The sequence below is a fragment of the Oryctolagus cuniculus genome, chromosome 7 (genome assembly GCF_964237555.1).
Source record: "Oryctolagus cuniculus chromosome 7, mOryCun1.1, whole genome shotgun sequence".
Taxonomy (NCBI): Eukaryota; Metazoa; Chordata; class Mammalia; order Lagomorpha; family Leporidae; genus Oryctolagus; species Oryctolagus cuniculus.
In genome coordinates, this window is record NC_091438.1 from 100161707 (window position 1) to 100176138 (window position 14432).

At 36.2% G+C, this 14432-nt stretch overlaps 1 protein-coding gene across 3 annotated transcripts in view; it reads left to right on the forward strand.

Annotated features, from left to right (window-relative positions):
- Positions 1 to 14432, forward strand: part of NEGR1 (neuronal growth regulator 1) — a 941547-nt gene that overhangs the window by 192513 nt on the left and 734602 nt on the right. Inside the window, exon 2 of one of the 3 annotated variants that reach the window (XM_070078259.1) lies at positions 1 to 14432. This exon is cut by the window's left edge and continues 71224 nt beyond it; it is cut by the window's right edge and continues 17922 nt beyond it. The exons of the other annotated variants lie outside the window; for them this stretch is intronic. The gene's annotated coding sequence lies outside the window, so the exon portion shown is untranslated. 3 annotated transcript variants of the gene reach the window in all.

The following is a 14432-nucleotide window of genomic DNA, read 5'->3' on the forward strand; positions in this document are numbered from 1 at the left end:
TATGTACAAAATATTTTATGTGTTACATAAGAAATTGCAAGCAATTTGCTTTTGTAAGGATATAGCTAGCATAAACCTCACTTTAAAAGCTTATCAGTTGGCCGGCGCCTCGGTTCACTAGGCTAATCCTCCGCCTTGCGGTGCCGGCACACCGGGTTCTGGTCCCGGTCGGAGCGCCAGATTCTGTCCCGGTTGCCCCTCTTCCAGGCCAGCTCTCTGCTGTGGCCTGGGAGTGCAGTGGAGGATGGCCCAAGTACTTGGGCCCTGCACCCCATGGGAGACCAGGAGAAGTACCTGGCTCCTGCCATTGGATCAGCGAGGTTCGCCAGCTTCAGCACGCTGGCTGTGGTGGCCATTGGAGGGTGAACCAACAGCAAAAGGGAGACCTTTCTCTCTGTCTCTCTCTCTCACTGTCCATTCTGCCTGTCAAAAGAAAAAAAAAAAAAGCTTATCAGTTGGCTCATGCTGCAGCTCACTAGGCTAATCCTCCGCTTGCGGTGCCAGCACCCCGGGTTCTAGTCCCGGTTGGGGTGCCAGATTCTGTCCTGGTTGCTCCTCTTCCAGCCCGGGAAGGCAGTGGAGGATGGCCCAAGTCCTTGGGCCCTGCACCCACATGGGAGACCAGAAGGAAGCACCTGGCTCCTGGCTTTGGATCAGCGCAGCACGCAAGCCGTAGCGGCCATTTGGGAAAGGAAGACCTTTCTCTCTGTCTCTCTCACTGTCTAACTCTGCCTGTCAAAAAAAAAAAAAAAAAAAAAAAAAAATCTTATCAGTTATATCCTCATTAGCAGAAGGCTACATAGCTAACATGTTTATAGGCCTATGCTGTTTTTAGTATCTTTCAAATGTGAATAGGTCATTGAAATTAAATGCAATTTTTTTCATATTCTATAGATTTGAGGTCACAGTCATAGCATAGGATACTGCCTACTGCTCATTTCTTGTAACAAAGCAGGATTGCAATATCTATGCAAATTGCACTCTTTGAATTTAACATTTTAATTTTGAAGGTCATATTCATAAGGAATGTGAAACTTCTTTACCATTAGACTTATTAATTTTTTAGAGCATAATTTAATGGTGGAGTGGAGAGGACTGAAATACGAGCTTTATCATCTAACCCATCATGTTGCTTGTACAAAATTTTTCATCATACAAATGAAACATTTTGTGTGCTGCTTTTCTAAATCTGTTGTAGGTTTCTTTGTAAACTCTGCTTGGTTGAGAACTGTTGAGAAATCTAAGTATCTATTTTTCTTCGGATTATCCCATTTCTGCTGATTGCCCTCTAGTGATCAAATGCTACTTATTAGAGTTGTAAAGTCAAGGTAGTAATTTATATTTGAAATTTAGGACTGGATCAGAGATAAGAATGGCAAATGGAAAAACATATTAAGACAACATAAAGATCTAATCTGTATTTAAAATAGCATCATAATATTAAAAAATTGGTAAATCAACTAATGTAAAAGCAGAAAGAAAACTTACTGCAAAAATTGTTAGCCATATCTAATTTGATCTCAAGCTTTTATTTTAATGGAGTTCCATATTAAAAGTCCTTCAACTTCTTTGCTTACCTATGGTCATATAGTTAGCAGTGTCACTTCTTTGTAATATTAGAAACTACCATTTATCTGTTTGTGAAACAATCTGAAACCAAGTCCTTAATGAGGTGCTTCTTGATTCTGGAACTCTTCCTCTCCGAGCTTTTTCACTCTCCTTTCTTTTTAAAGTCATCTATAGCTTCCTTTTCTTATTAGTTTATATTAAAAAAAAAATCTTTCAAAACCTTTCTGAAAACTCGGTGAGTATAGTCTGCTTAATGTTGTCTTATTTGTTCAAACCTTCACCCTCAGGTACAAATAGGGTCTTAGTAATTTTAGATTTTTAAAGTGTCAAATTTAGTTTAGTTAGTAAATTCAGAATTTACCATCTAATAGTTGTTTAAAAAGCATTTTGTTACTTTATGTTAAGTATTTTATTTTTTTTTTTTTTGTAGTTAGAAAGTTCTTTTCCTGCTGGAGAATTCATCCGTAGACCATATGTATGTTCATTATGTAACAAGCTTTTATTTTGATAAACCTTAGTTTAACATTTTGTTTGTTACTGTTTCTGGTGAAAAGTTACACAAATTTCCTTTTACTGAACTTTTAGGATGTTTTATAGATGAGAAAGAGAAAGGCAGAGTCAAATTTATAAGTTGTGCTTAAGCACTGGTATAGACTGAATTATATTCCTCCCAAATTCACATGTCAAAACCCTAATCTCCAATGTGAGGTTATTTGGAGTTAGGGACTCTGAGAGGTCATTGGAATTAGGTTAATTCTGTCTAAAGAGAGGAGTCCTGCTTTGATGGAATTGGTGTCTTAATTGAAAGGAAACATGGAAGTTCTGTTACTCTCTCCATGTGTTCAGAGATGAAATGCTTTGGGAGGGCATGGCAAGAGGGTAAGACAAGAAGAAAGCCCTCACCAGAAACTAACTTGCCAGCATGCTCATCATGAACTTCTAACCTTCAGAAATAAGAGAAAAGAAGCTCCTATTATTAAGTCACCCAATATGTGTCACTTCATTATGACATTTCTAGTATACTAATACAACAGTGCTTCCAACATTTTGTGGCAAATGGACTTAGAAACGTTTTTGTTGGAGCCAAAAATTTTCTAAGTCCTGTTAACAAGCCATCTTCAAGGAGTTCATGGGAAGTCCATAGTGTAAAAAAGACAGAATGGCTTTCATTTTTTTCACCAAAATAAACATTTTTAAATTTATATTTATTAAATAAAAGTTAAAAATTTTATTTTCAATGAACATTTTGAAGTACCCTTTCACATAGTATGAACTTATTTGCAAAAATGTGTTGTGTAAATCTCAGTTCATTTTTCCATTGTAAATAAAGTTCCACATCATATGAAATAGTCACTTGAGTAATTGCTACATAACATACAAATAATTTAGAACTGTTTTATATGTGTAGATTGTGGGAGCTTTGCCATACGGCTTCCATGATAAGGGACACTTCAATGGATCATACTTACAATTAATGTTGTCACAGTAAATCAAGATTAACTATATCCTAGTGTGACTAGGTTTTAAGTTTGTTATAGATATAAAACTTTCTTTGTAGATGTTTTAAAATTAGGTATAGATTTGTTGTTTTTTTTTTTTTTTAGTTACACTCTTGTGTCCTACAGTTCCACAGTTTTCTTTTTTATTCCTCAGAAACAGAAAATCAATGAGAAAGAATTTACAAGTGTATTTTTAAAAGGCATTTTAGTCCTAAGGAGAAAATCAAATATTTTATTTTTTGATATTATAGTATTTAAATTTCATTCTTCCATGTTGGCAATGCCAAGATCACTACTTACATTCCATTTATAGTTCAGTTATCATTAATGATTAAATATAAGAACACTTGCCATTTAAGATCAAATTCCATAGAACATACCTATATGAAAATATTCAAATTCTTGTTTATGTAGTTATATCCACTAAAAGTGCTCTATCTTTTGTTTGCAGAAGACAATAATAATGTAACCTAGATCATATCATTAAATGTAAATTATATTTTATCACTGATAGAACAGTTTAGATGTTGACTACATTATCAATAACTAAATTAGTGAGAACTTAAAAATTTAAACAAAAATGAAGTTGCAGATCACTATACAATATAAGATAATGAATAGACCTGTTGAAAACTCCCACTAAGTTTACTTACCAGAACCAATGTGAATGGTAAGCCATTTATTCTGTACCACTGAAGAAGGAAATTGATGCTTATAAAACCATTTCTAACATTTTATAATGTTTTTTATCATCAAGTTAGAAAATCACCAAGCAAAATGATAGAGTACAATCTGTCTTTCTGCATTTCCCATTTAAGAAGAAATATTACCATCTCAAAACTTTATAATTCCTAAGTAATCTACATGGGCGTTTAAAAAATTTTCTCATTCATTTTTGGTTGTAAATAAATTACATTAAAATATACAATGACTGTAAACTAAGTAAGAAAAAAAACAACTATTCTTTGAAATAAAATCATCTTCATTATTAGGAAAAATGAAGGAATTTAAAAGACTCTCAGAATGAGAAATATAAGATTAGAAAAACACTAAGAAAGTTAGTTATTCCAAATAGCCCTAAATCCTGGAAACTATCCAATGAAACTTACATGTAATTTTTTTAAAAAATCCTTAAATACTTATAAATATTCTAGTTTATAATAAATTCTAATAAAAAATTATATGACATTCTGAAATGAATTATAAAAAGTTGAAAGAGTTGAAAAAATACAAAATTTGGAAATTCCAAATGTTACATTGTTGATAATTTCAAAGTGAGATTAAGTTGGTAAATTCAATAAAAGTCAAAAGTTTCTCGTTTTACATAGATTTACTATATATTTTGTTTTGTACATTTTTCAGAGTAAAAGACATTGTATTTACAGAGCCTGGATTTTTAAAAGATACGCAGGATGCAACATTTGGAGATTTTATAGTCCTTAAATAGGTTACATTTTAGATTGATTCAGAAAAAGAACAGCCTTGCCATGTGGATTTTTTTGCCTCTTAATGAGTCATAATCAGATTTAAACTTCTCAATTGATGTGCAATTTACATTTTATTATTAGATTTTATTGACTGTGGACTTTCTAAATGCTATTAGAAAAACTTGCTGATCAAGTTTATTGATCAAGTTAATCTGTGGTTATTAGATTTTAGTAAAGCAGAACATTAAATTTACAGATTCTGAGTAGATACTTCCTATTTCCTAAATTAGAAAGAATATTTGGAGATTTTTAGTGTCCGGATTGGGTGGGTTTAAGATAGGTCTTGGGAAGATGGTTATAGATTGAGATCGGACAGAGTTATGATAGAATAGGATAGTTTTGGACTGGTAGGAACAGAGTGGCAATGTCTTGAAATAATTTTTGATAATGTGTCTTATCCCCCAAAATAAATATTTACAACAACCAGCATTTTATGATACTTTAAATAAATATTTACAACAACCAGCACCTATTATATGTTCCAGTATTTAGTAGAGAGGCACCATAGAAGGCCCAGTGCCTGTATTATCTAACATCGGTTCTGGAGAATATGAATGTAGTAATTTTTCCTACAGGCAAAGGGAATTATGTTGTTTCAGTTCTCAGTTCCTTTTTGTGTTTTTGATTTTGTTTTTGTTTTGTTTTGGTCATTCTTTCACCTAAATTAGACAACACACCATTTTGGTTCCTTGTTGATCAAGCAGTGTCTGCACAGTGGGTTGATTTTCTGAGAGTAATTACTTCTCCTTCTTGTTCTTTTTTGTTGTTGTTGTTTAAAGATTATGATGTATGATTTCACCATTGGCTCAATGGCTGTAGAGCAGCATTTGAATCTGTGTAGGTAGTGCTTGACCATGAATATAAGACACATACTAAGAATCAGAGTGGTAAAGCCAGGAGCCAAAAGCTCCCCAAAGTTACAAAGGACAATAGAGCCAAACTCAATGCAAAGTACACAAGGAAGAGATACTGGGTATTAGCTAAATTATCCACATTCTTGAATTCTTTGAGCATTTCCCAAGTCACCTTGGTAATCCCAGACATCTCTGTAAGCATGTGAGTTCAACATTCTTCCTCTGGAAATGAGTCAGTGTTCTAAGGCCACTGTTTTCTGTAAAGTGGTTTGTCTTGTTTCACAGAAACTCTCCGACAAGGCATTTCCTGGTTTTAGTGAAATTGTCTGATTTTCCTGCCATTTTCTGAACAAGAGCAGGTAATAGTCTTCTCCATTTTTGAGTCTTGTGAAAGATGAAATGAGAAGGGAGGATGGGCGGAAACTATCCCAAACTCCCCTTCATTAGATAAAGTTCATGAATTCAGACTAAGGCCCCTCTAGCCTCCTTTTCTCTTGAGCCATTTTAAGATCTCTTTTTCTTAAAATGGGAAACCGATGGGTAAAAATGGAACCTGGGTGAGATCCCACACTGTTACTGGGGGAGGAGGTATTAGAGGCCTGTGCCACAGAAGAAAATATTGAGGCAGGACAGGAAATGCATGGTGGTCTTCTTAGATAATGTCTTTTTTCAAATAGTTGGATAGTTTGATTATAATGCAGGTAGTTAACACAAACACTGTATCTGTCAGACATGTAAATGATTTTGTATATTTTGCAATTCCCAAGATGGTTGGCTGATAGAAGGTGTGGGGGTAGTTTTCAAATCCAGCCCCTGGAGTATTTAACTTTAAAACTCTAATTTTTCATTTTATTTGAGAAGCAAAGATACAGAGTTAGAGAGACAGAAAGAGAGAGAGAGACATAGCTTCCATATTTTAGTTCATTCCCCAAATGACCAAAGAGGCTGGGGTTGATAAGACTGAAGCCAGGAATTTAGAGCTCAATCCAGGTCTCCTAAGAGGTTGGCAGAGACTCAGCTACCTGAACCCTTGTGTCCTGTCTCCCACAGTGTACATCAGAAGGAAACTAGAATTGAAAGCAGGCCAGGACTCAAGTCCAGGCATCCCAAGCAGCATTTTAGCTGCCACGCCAAACACCTGCAGCAGTATTTTAACCATTACAAAATACTATCAATCAGGGCCTGAAGGACTTCAAAGATTCTAATTGAACAACCTATGTAAGACTTTTTAAAATTTTATTTTTCCTGAAAAGTTAAAGTGAAAAATATAAAATATTTGGACTTTTAAAAGATACACCTAAAAGAAAACGTGAATCTTCTTTTCGCATAAGCATATTTCTTCTTAATGTTTTGAACTGTAAAAATATGTGAAAATGTAACTAATATGTTACTCAGTGAAAATATTTATGATTTTCTGATCTATATAGAAAACTATATTTTAATAAAGAATTTTATATTAGGCTACATTTGTTTGACTGCCTCAAGGTAAAAATGAAACAAAGTTAAACAAAACTTGACAGTTAACTTTATAAGATTCACATAAAATTTCATTGAATAATCATGTTAATTCATCTAACTATTCTTTTTTTTTTTTTAAAGATTTATTCTATTTATTTGAAAGACAGAGTTACAGAGAGAGGCAGAGAGAGAGAGAGAGAGAGAGAGAGAGGTCCTGCATCCACCGGTTCACTCTCCAGATGGCCATAATGGCTGAAGTTGCGCCGATCTGAAGTCAGGAGCCAGGAGCCTCTTCCAGGTCTCCCACGCGGTTGCAGGGGCTCAACGACTTAGGCCATCCTCTACTGCTATCCCAGGCCACAGCAGAGAGTTGGATTGGAAGAGGAGCAGGCCGGACTAGAACCGGCGCCCATATGGGATGCTGGCACTTCAGGCCAGGGCATTAACCCACTGCGCCACAGCGCCAGCCCATAGCTATTCTTTATTGTTTTTCTTTTATGTAGTACAGTAATTTGAAATACTCGCCTGCTTTACTATATTATCTGCCCTAAGTTTTGTTTACTCAAGCTCTGGAGTCTCCATAAACCAAAGAATGAAATTAATGAAGCATTTGCCTTTCTAAGAACATTTAAAAGGAAATCAAGTTAAGGGTCACCTTGAAACATCAAACATCATTTCTAATTATTTAGTGTATTTTCAACTTTAATTGGAAAATTGATCATTTAAGACTTGTGTTTGAAGTGTAAAGAAATGTGATCCACAGAGAGAAGAAACACTGCAAACTGGATTTCAAGCCTTGTGAAAATCTTAGCAAGATGCTTAGTCACACTTTAAGCACCATGTTCATTGGATCTAAAATTAAAGAAAAGGAAATTTCTAACCCACTGTTTTAATTGTTAGAAATAAATTTGGGGGCATGGGTGTTGTGGTGCAACAGCAAAGATATACCTTGGGACACCAGCCTCCAATTTAAGTGTGCCTGGGCTTGAGCTCACACTTTGCTTCCCATTCAAATTCCTGCTAATGCGAACTCTGGAAGACAAGAGATAATGGTCAGCAATTGGTTCAAGACTCCAATCCCTGCCATCCATCCACAGGGGAGACTTCAATGAAGTTCTAGGCTCCTGACCTCCACCTGGCCCTGACCTGGCTGTTATGAACATTTGGGGAGTAAACCAGTAGACAGAGATTATTATCTCTCTCTGTGTCTCTCTTTCTCTCCCTTTCCTCCTTTCCTCCTTTCCTCCCTCTTCCCTTCCTGTCTCTTTCAAAGAAGAAGAAGTAATTATGGGAGTAGAGGAAGTACAGGTAAGAAGTGGAAGAGAAAATTTGAAAAAACATGCTTCCTGGGTTTTCTTGGGGAACCCAGGGAGAAGAAGACCTGTTCTAATTTCAGTATAGATGAACCCTCCCAGGCATTCCTAACTCATATTTGCTTGGGTTAAGGCTTACAGTTAAAATCACAGCTATTTTGGAGTTTGTGGATTGCAAAATGTTACAGCTTAAGAAGTACTTTTATAAGAAAAATTGAAACAATACAGAATGACGTAAAATATCTAATAGCTTCTTTTAAAATTCTAATTATAAATAATAATGTGAGACACCGGGAAGGAAATGTTCTGACTTTGAGTAACCAGTATGCTAAATTTGACATTCACAGGAGAACAGAGTTAATCTAAAAAAGGACTTTTAGTACAAGGGGTACTTAGTAGGGAGGGGATTCATTAATTAATGTCAAACAAAGGGAAGTATAACAAATAAATAAATCCATAGATGTGTTAGTAGTTCTGTATAAGTTCCTATGATAACTGTGCTCCTAGCAGTAGTGTTTTTTTTTCCTCAAAACAACGCAAAGAAAACCATTGCTAGAGTAAGGAAAATATGAAAGTTTTCTCTTTGTCTAAGTCAGTGGGTAATTAATTTCCTTTTAGATTTTCAAAGGAATACGTTTTATTTAAAAAATAAATATGTGAGGTTTTTTTTTTTTTTTTTTTTTTTGACAGGCAGAGTGGACAGTGAGAGAGAGAGAGAGAGAGAGAGACAGAGAGAAAGGTCTTCCTTTGCCATTGGTTCACCCTCCAATGGCCGCCACAGCTGGTGCGCTGTGGCCGGTGCACCGCGCTGATCCGAAGGCAGGAGCCAGGTGCTTCTCCTGGTCTCCCATGGGGTGCAGGGCCCAAGCACTTGGGCCATCCTCCACTGCACTCCCGGGCCACAGCAGAGAGCTGGCCTGGAAGAGGGGCAACCAGGACAGAATCTGGCACCCCGACCGGGACTAGAACCTGGTGTGCTGGCGCCGCTAGGCGGAGGATTAGCCTGTTGAGCCGCGGCGCCGGCCTGTGAGTTTTTATTTAACTATTTGGAAAATACTACTTTAATCCAAAGTCACCTATAATCTATAGTTATGTCTTGAAATGTGAATTTTGGAGGAACTTTATGTATATAGTATAAAAAACTGCCTTGAAAAATTGAGGTGTATTATGGCATTTTATCTTCATGGTTAGGTCATATAAGTTAATTATTTATTTATTTGAGAGGTAGAGTTATAGACAGTGAGACAGAGAGACAGAGAGAAAGGTCTCCCTTCCGTTGGTTCACTCCCTAAATGGTTGCCACGGCCGGAGCTGTGCCAATCCGAAGCCAGGAGCCAGGTGCTTCTTCCTGGTCTCCCATGTGGGTGCAGGGGCTCAAGCACCTGGGCCATCCTCCACTGCCTTCCCAGGCCATAGCAGAGAGCTGGACTGGAAGAGGAGCAACCAGGACTAGAACTGGCGCCCATATGGGATGCTGGCGCCGCAGGTGGAGGATTAACCAAGTGGGCCATGGCGCCGGCCCCAAGTTAATTATTTTTAAATTGCGTATTTTAACTTTAACTGTTCTTCACTTGAAGAATAATTTTTGTGTGTTTTGCGATAATTTGGAATTACTAGAATTTGCAATATCAAAAAGGAAACTCCTCAGGTGACATTTGGGAATGGTGATGCACTATTAACATTTAAAAATTCTGAGTTTTTTTAATCTCATATTTTTTTAAAAAATCCCACATTTTCTTCATTTCAGAAATTTACCTATATTACTTTTGGTCCACTTGCTGTAATTGTAAACTTATATATTTCCTGGTCATGTTGATATTATTCCTAAAATTTGCTCCCTCTAAATATTGGTAACTTTTAAAATGATTGTTGGTCTTTTTTTAAATATTTATTTCTTTATTTGAGAAGCAGAGTTATAGACACAGAGAGGGAGAGATAGAGAGAGAGGTCTTTCATCTGCTGGTTCCCTCCTCAAATGGCATCAACGGCTGGAGATGGGCCATCCCGAAGCCAGGAGCCAGGAGCTTAATCTGAGTCTCCCACAGGGTTGCCGGGGCCCAAGCACTTGGGCCATCTTCCCACTGTTTTCTCAGGCCAAGGGCAGAGAGTTGGATCAGAAAAGGAGCAGCTGGAATGCAAACTGGCACCCATATGGGATGCCAGTGCCACAGGTGGAGGTTTAGCCTGCTATACCAAGTGCCAGCCTGATAATGATTCTTATGGGGACATTATTATTAAATAATTGTACTGTATAATTTTTTGGTTTAGACTATTTTGAAATATTTAAGGATTATCAAGAAAACAAAACAAAACAAAACCCCCTGGCCCTTTTAGAGCAAGTCCATTGTGATTTTTAAAAACATAATGCTAAATACATTAACTTGAATAGAGCAAATGTGAATACTGAGAATGTCAATGCTTCATGACAACCACATTTCAGGTGGAAGGTGGGTGGAAAACATTTAGGTGAGAGGTGTATACAGTTCTGTCTCAGGAAGACTAGTTCTTGGAATTAATTCCCCAGTGTAATAGCTTGAATTCAAATAGTAGACGTGTGTGTTGTACTAGGTTTGGGAAGGCAGAGGGAGAATCTTTTAGGTTTGTGATATGGCAAGAAGAAAAAGGTAAAAGTACAGAAAGCCATTCAAGAAAATGCTAAAAATAAGCACGTGATTAAAAACATGGAATCAATGATAAGGGACTTGATTGAAAACTGAAGCTAGATGGTCACATGCTAATAGCATGGACTGTTTTGGAAGAAGGACAAAGATCCAGCTAGGAGAAAGCAGTTTCTTAGAGAATTGTCTTGCTTCCTATATCAGTCTATTGAGTTATCTGGGTCATAGAAAGTATTTCTAAGACTGAATGCCAGTTTAAATATATATATTTACATTTCTAAAAAACTGAATTAAAATTATCTCCAAATATAATTGTTTTAATAAGGAAGATCGGATTTAAAAACAGCTGAACTGTCAGAATTTTAATGGAATATTTTCTCTGAAGGAATTTCAGAAATAAAGGTATTCTGTAGTTTTTAAACACTGACTGGAACTGGATTTTTCTCAAGTGTAATGGCTTTTTTTAAAAAAAATGCAGTAACATTTTATCAGTTCCTCTTTTCTTGAAATTAATATCACAGATAAATGGACAAATCACCCAGACAAAATAATTATGGTGCCAGTCTAATAAATTTTGTCTGTGTCTTTCAGTTGTTTTTGATGAGAGTTACAACATAATAATGCAGCATAATTAAGTTCAATAATTAATCAGTCTAGTTATTGCCAATTCACATTACGAGAAGTTGTAGTGCATGTACCACAGTGGGGAATGTCCAGCCCATGGGCCATGTTAAGACCACAAACTCATTCGGTCTGGCCTTGCCAAGGCAACCACAGCATGACTCAAAATTCAATAAATTTATAACAGACTAATTATTAATTTGATAATTTTGTATGGTTGGCAAATGATGTTATAAATATCCAAATGGCCCTTGGCATAAAAAAGGTTCCTGACCTCTGATAGAGCATCTGGATTCATTACATGTTTCAGTGAGAAAGAAAGAGTGGGACCCTCATTTATGTGTCAGTTCAGAGCCTTTGCATACGTATTCCCTCTGCCTGGTATAATCTCCCTCTTGGCATAGCTATTGCCTAGTAGTCCTTGGGATCTTGAACTTTTTCCCACAGCCCCTCACCACAAATAAGTTATTCATTGTCATCTTCTTTTATGACATAACTGTCTGATATTTACCTTCATAGCCCTTTCTATAATTTTTAATTGTAGATTCTTTCATGATCGTATTTTTTAAATCTGTTTCCAGTTTTTGCAAGCACCTGGAGTGTCAAATGGTCTGCTACATGCTGTTTCACATTACATAAGTTCATGTCTGATCTTTTCCATGAGTGAGAGCTGACACCATTAATTTTTAAATAGCAAGAAAAAGGGATGAAGTAAATCAGAATACTTATATCTGAATGTCTTACTCTTCTTGACATTTAAGCAAAAAATTCTACAAAATGTATTATATTGCCTATTTTTTTTAAAAAAAGTAATTACATCTGCAATTTCCTTTCTGTTTTGAAGCCAGATATTCATCTTCCCAGAAATGTTAGAATGTGTGCCAGGTGAACAACAGCATGCTAATTATCTAACCTTTTCTGTTGCAAGTGCTCATTAAGAAGTCAGAACATTAAGTTGAGAATATTTGCTTTTATGATTTATAAATTTGGTCTAAGCGAACTGTAGTTTTGGCAAAAGGCTGACTTGTAAGCAATGGCGTAAATGAGAGTCACTATTTTACAAACATTTTTTTCTAAATAGAAAAGCACACTCCCAATATATGGCAGTGTTAGGTTTTGATATATAAATGTAGTTTGTATTTATAATAATAAATACCTGAATTTACAAAATTCATAATTCAAAATTCATAATCAATATTCATAAATCAAAGACATAATGGCACAGAATAATCATACCTTAACTAATTTGTAATCTATTGATGATTATTAATATGACTTGGAAATATTTTCCCATCAAACTCAATGCAGTGTCAGCAGTAAATGACATAAGTTTTTAAGAGAATATATGTAATGCAGTATTGTTACATTTATAACTAAAAAGCTTTGACTTTCAGTTTCACCTTTGATTTTCTCATTTTAAAGGAATTTTTGTAGTAGGTACAAGGTTTGTAAAATATCCAATGGAAAATTAAATCCTTAAAAGTAATGAAAAATTGAAGCTACTGTACATCGTAGAACAACAAAGAGAAAGAGCTCCAATATGTTCATTATGAATTGAGCCTACAAAAAACATGATTACATTTCATTTGTGGAGTGTGTCTTTGTATTAAGTAAAGTTTGCATATAAATAAAACCTGTAAGACAGCATGTTTTTTCAGACATGTTTCTTGAAATCAGTCAATAAATAGATACAATTCTAGTTCATTTAGAAATCTCCCCAAGTGTGTCTCCATTGTCCAGCGTTTTCTAATAAGATGTGGACCATATCTTGTCAGAAAGCCTTTTCATTGGCTGGTAGAGAGAACATTGACTCGACTGAAACTCGCTGGTAATCTTTACCAAGGACAATAATAAACAGAATGTCCCCATATCCCCCAAGGAGGGCACATTTCAGGTGCACTTTACCTTTACTATCATTTCTGACATTTGCAGACATTCTACCTGCATTCTGTTGTTCTAAACATGTTTGTATCATCTCAGACACAAAACCTATCTACTCAATGGTCACCACTCCCTTATCCCCATTCAGCACTTTTTCATCATTGTTGTGGACCAGATGTTTGTGTCTTCCACAAATTCATAAGAATGAACTTCAATAAGTGCATCAATAATGGAATGGAGATGGGAGCGTGGGCGAGAGGGAGCGTAAGGTGGGAAGAATCACTATGTATCCAAATCTTTATATATGAGGTGCATAAAATTTATATAGCTTAAATAAAAAGAAGAAAATAAAGTTTGTTTTGGTGTAAAAAATTTGGAAATTCATGCATGGCTTTTTAATAATATACATTGCCATGTTGTTTTTGGAGATCGAAGTTATGTTGAAGTCCTAACTTGATGTAACTACATTTGAAAGTCAAGTCTGTAAGGAAGTAATGTTAAATGAGATCCTAAGTGTTGAGCCCTGATTCAATAGGATTTATGTCTCTATTAAAGGACACACAAACACATCATGGGAAGACATTGTGAGATGGAATCTGCTGACAAGTCAGAAGAGGCCTCAGGATGAAAACTACTTTCCTAACACTTAAATATTAGGCTTAGCTTCCAGGACTTTGAGACAATAAGTTTCTGTTGTTTAAGCCACTGTACTATATTGTTTTGTTGTGGAAACACATGCTAATATCATTGGTCTGGTTATTCTTAAGAATTAAATAAGGGCCAGCACCGTGACTCATTTGGCTAATCCTCTGCCTGCGGCGCCGGCACCCAGGGTTCTAGTCCCGGTTGGGGCGCTGGATTCTGTCCCCGTTGCCTCTCTTTCAGTCCAGCTCTCTGCTGTGGCCCGGGAGTGCAGTGGAGGATGGCCCAAGTGCTTAGGTCCCTGCACTCACATGGGAGACCAGGAGGAATCACCCGGCTCCTGGGTTTGGATCAGCGCAGTGCCGGCCATAGCGGCCATTAGGGGAATGAACCAAAGGAAGGAAGACCTTTCTCTCTGTTTCTCTCTCACTGTCTATAACTCTCTCTCTGTCTCTCTCTCTCTCACTGTCTAACTCTTCATTTGTAAAAT